The sequence below is a fragment of the Arachis hypogaea genome, chromosome 18 (genome assembly GCF_003086295.3).
Source record: "Arachis hypogaea cultivar Tifrunner chromosome 18, arahy.Tifrunner.gnm2.J5K5, whole genome shotgun sequence".
Taxonomy (NCBI): domain Eukaryota; kingdom Viridiplantae; phylum Streptophyta; class Magnoliopsida; order Fabales; family Fabaceae; genus Arachis; species Arachis hypogaea.
The window spans coordinates 102,379,598-102,384,440 of NC_092053.1; the positions used below are offsets into that span (position 1 = coordinate 102,379,598).

Here is a 4,843-nt window from a genome sequence, read left to right on the forward strand (position 1 = left end):
CAAGGGAGGTTCAACTTCCCAAGCATCAATGCCAAACAATTTGGCATTCAGCTTCATGATTGCACCAAGAAACTTGGCAGTTTGCTCTTCAGTGACATTCTCATTCTCTTCAGAAGAGGAATACTCATCAGAGCTCATGAAGGGTATAAGGAGGTTCAATGGAATCTTTATGGTCTCTAGATGAGCCTCAGAGTCCTTTGGTTCCTCAGAGGGAAGCTCCTTATTGACCACTGGACGTCCCAGGAGGTCTTCCTCCTTGGGATTCACGTCCTCTCCTCTCCTCACAGGTTCGGCCATGGCGCTTATGTCAATGGCCTTGCCTTCTCCTTTTGGATTCTCTTCTGTATTGCTTGGGAGAGTACTAGGAGGGATTTCAATGATCCTTTTACTCAGCTGACCCACTTGTGCTTCCAGATTTCTAATAGAAGATCTTGTTTCATTCATGAAACTTACAGTGGCCTTAGATAGATCAGAGACTAAGTTTGCTAAATTAGAAGCATTTTGTTCAGAGTTCTCTGTCTGTTGCTGAGTTGATGATGGAAAAGGCTTGCTATTGCTAAACCTGTTTCTTCCACCATTATTAAAGCCTTGTTGAGGCTTTTGATCATTCCATGAGAAATTTGGATGATTTCTCCATGTTGAGTTATAGGTGTTTCCATAAGGTTCACCTAAATAATTTACCTCTGCTATTGCAGGGTTCTCAGGATCATAAGCTTCTTCTTCAGGAGAAGCCTCTTGAGTACTGTTGGATGCAGCTTGCATTCCATGCAGACTCTGAGAGATCATATTGACTTGCTGAGTCAATATTTTATTCTGAGCCAATATGGCATTCAGAGTATCAACCTCAAGAACTCCCTTCTTCATAGGCGTCCCATTATTCACAGGATTCCTTTCAGAAGTGTACATGAACTGGTTATTAGCAACCATGTCAATGAGTTCTTGAGCTTCTGCAGGCGTTTTCTTTAGGTGAATGGATCCACCTGCAGAAGTGTCCAGTGACATCTTTGATAGCTCAGATAAACCATCATAGAATATATCCAGGATGGTCCATTCTGAAAGCATGTCAGAAGGACACTTTTTGGTCAACTGTTTGTATCTTTCCCAAGCTTCATAGAGAGATTCACCTTCTTTCTGTCTGAAGGTTTGAACATCAGCTCTAAGCTTGCTCAGCTTTTGAGGAGGAAAGTACTTGGCTAAGAAAGCCGTGACCAGCTTATCCCAAGAGTTCAGGCTGTCTTTGGGTTGAGAATCCAACCATAATCTAGCTCTGTCTCTTACAGCAAAAGGGAAAAGCATGAGCCTGTAGACTTCAGGATCTACTCTATTAGTCTTTACAGTATCACATATCTGCAAGAATTCAGTTAAGAACTGAAAAGGATCTTCAGATGGAAGTTCGTGAAACTTGCAGTTCTGCTGCATCAGAGAAACTAATTGAGGTTTTAGCTCAAAGTTGTTTGCTCCAATGGCAGGAATGGAGATGCTTCTTCCATGTAAATTGGAATTAGGTGCAGTAAAGTCACCAAGCATCTTCCTTACATTATTATTATTTTCGGCTGCCATCTCCTCTGCCTGTTCGAAAATTTCTGAAAGGTTATCTCTGGATTGTTGTATTTTAGCTTCTCTTAATTTTCTCTTCAGAGTCCTTTCAGGTTCTGGATCTGCTTCCACAAGAGTGTTCTTATCCTTGCTCCTGCTCATATGACAAAGAAGAAGGCACAGAAAAATAATAATAATAATAGAGATCCTTTATTCCACAGTATAGGGATCCCTGTGTGAGTAGAAGAAGAGGGGGAGACAAAGAATGTAATATAATGGAAGAAACACAACTGTGAGGAGGCTAGAGATGTGAGATGAGATGTTAGGATATGAATGAATAAATAGAATAAGATGGGAGAGGGGGAATTTTCGAAAATATTTTTGAAAAAGAGTTAGTGATTTTTGAAAAATGGTTTTTGAAAAATGTTTAGTATATTTTTTTTCGAAAATTTTTTTTTTCAAAAATAAAAATAAAAATAATTAGTTAATTAAAAAGAAATTTTTGAAAAAGGGGGAGATATTTTCGAAAATTAGAGAGAGAGAATTAGTTAGGTGGTTTTGAAAAAGTTAAGAAACAAACAAAAAGTTAGTTAGTTAGTTGAAACAAATTTTGAAAGGATAAGAAGTTAGGAAGTTAGAAAAGATATTTTGAAAAGATATTTTTGAAAAAGATAAGATAAGAAGATATTTTTGAAGAGATATGATTGAAATTAGTTTTGAAAAAGATTTGATTTTTAAAATCACAATTAATGACTTGATTCATAAGAAATCACAAGATATGATTCTAGAACTTAAAGTTTGAATCTTTCTTAACAAGCAAGTAACAAACTTCAAATTTTTGAATCAAAACATTAATTGACTATGTTATTTTCGAAAATTTGGTATAAAAATAAGAAAAAAGATTTTTGAAAAATATTTTTGGAATTTTCGAAAATAACTAAGAATTTGGAAAAAGATTTGATTTTTGAAAAGGATTTTGAAAAAGATAAGATTTTCAAATTGAAAATTTGATTTGACTTATGAGAAACAATTTGATTTTAAAATTTTTTGAAAAAGTCAATCCAAATTTTCGAATTTGATGAGAGAAAAAGGGAAAGATATTTTTTTGATTTTTGAATTTTTATGATGCAAGAGAAAAACACTAAAAAGATGCAATGCATGAAATTTTTAGATCAAAACATGTGATGCATGCAAGAATGCTATGAATGTCAAGATGAACACCAAGAACACTATGAATGTCATGATGAACATCAAGAACATATTTTTGAAAAATTTTTAATGCAAAGAAAACATGCAAGACACCAAACTTAGAATTATTTAATGCTTACGCACTAAGAATTCAAGAATGCATATGATAAACATGAAAAGACACAAAACAAAAAATCATCAAGATCAAACAAGAAGACTTACCAAGAACAACTTGAAGATCATGAAGAACACCATGAATGCATGATATTTTCGAAAAATGCAAGATGCACATGCAATTGACACCAAACTTATAACATGACTCAAGACTCAAACAAGAAACAGAAAAATATTTTTGATTTTTATGATTTTCTAAATTTTTTTGGATTTTTTTTGAAAAATTAATTAAAAAAAGAAAAATAAGGATTCCAAAATTTTTAATATGAATTCCAGGAATCTTGCATTCTTAGTCTAAAGCTTCAGTCCAGGAATTAGACATGGCTCACTAGCCAGCCAAGCTTTCAAAGAAAGCTCCAGTCCAAAACACTAGACATGGCCAATGGCCAGCCAAGCTTCAGTATGTAACACCAGAGTATATTGCTCTTGATAATAAATTGCTGCACATCATTTTTCAAGTATGTAACTTGCCTCTGATGGTTTGGAAGCCTTAGTCCAAAAGAATTTAGACATGGCTTTACAGCCAGCCAGGCTTCTCATGCTTCATGAAACACTAGAATTCATTCTTAAAAATTCTGAATAAATTTTTGAAAACATTTTTAATTTTTTCGAAAACAGATGAGAAAAGTTTTGAAATATTTTTGAAAAATTTTTAAAAAGAAAACGAAAAGAAAGTTACCCAATCTGAGCAACAAGATGAACCGTCAGTTGTCCATACACGAACAATCCCCGGCAACGGCGCCAAAAACTTGGTGCACGAAATTGTGATCTCCAGGCTCGAACAAATCCTGGTAATGGCTCCAAAGCTTGGTGCTCTGATCTTAATTCATAATTGTCACAACTTCGATACAACTAACCAGCAAGTGCACTGGGTCGTCCAAGTAATACCTTACGTGAGTAAGGGTCGAATCCCACGGAGATTGTTGGTATGAAGCAAGCTATGGTCACCTTGCAAATCTCAGTCAGGCGGATATAAAGTGATAATGGTGTTTTCGAATATTATATAATAAAATAGAGATAGAGATACTTATGTAAATCATTGGTAGGAATTTCAGATAAGCGAATGGAGTTGCTTTTCGTTCCTCTGAACCTCTGCTTTCCTGCTATCTTCATCCAATCTGTCTTACTCCTTTCCATGGCTGGCTGTATGCAAGGGCATCACCGTTGTCAGTGGCTACATCCCCTCCTCTCAGTGAATAATATGCTCACGCACCCTGTCACGGCACGGCTATTCATCTGTCGGTTCTCGATCATGCTGGAATAGGATTCACCCTCCTTTTGCGTCTGTCACTAACGCCCAGCACTCGCGAGTTTAAAGCTCGTCACAGTCATTCAATCATTGAATCCTACTCGGAATACCACAGACAAGGTTTAGACTTTCCGGATTCTCTTGAATGCCGCCATCATTCTAGCTTACGCCACGAAGATTCTGGTTAGGAGATCTACGAGATACTCATTCTAGCTTAATTCATGTAGAACAGAAGTGTTTGTCAGGCACGCGTTCATAAGGGAGAAGGATGATGAGCGTCACACATAATCATCATCTTCATCACGTTCTTGGGTGCAAATGGATATCTTAAAAGAGAAATAAGAAGAATTGAATAGAAAACAGTAGTACTTTGCATTAATCTTTGAGGAACAGCAGAGCTCCACACCTTAATCTATGGAGTGTAGAAACTCTACCGTATGAAAATACATAAGTGAAAGGTCCAGGCATGGCCGAGAGGCCAGCCTCCAAAACGTGATCACAGGATCAAAATACAATCCAGGATGTCTAATACAATAGTAAGAGGTCCTATTTATAATAAACTAGCTACTAGGGTTTACATGAGTAAGTATTTGATGTATAAATCCACTTCCGGGGCCCACTTGGTGTATGTTTGGGCTGAGCTGAAGTGTAGCACGTGCATAGACCATTTGTGGAGTTGAACGCCAGTTTCTGTGC

The 4,843-nt window shown here is 36.5% G+C and overlaps 1 non-coding gene across 1 annotated transcript; it reads left to right on the top strand.

The window, feature by feature from the left end:
* The first annotated feature begins 1,056 nt into the window (after window positions 1–1,056).
* On the top strand, window positions 1,057–1,164 carry LOC112774439 (small nucleolar RNA R71). Its single transcript, XR_003188931.1, has one exon. It is a non-coding gene; the product is annotated as a small nucleolar RNA R71 (small nucleolar RNA).
* Window positions 1,165–4,843: the final 3,679 nt, after the last annotated feature.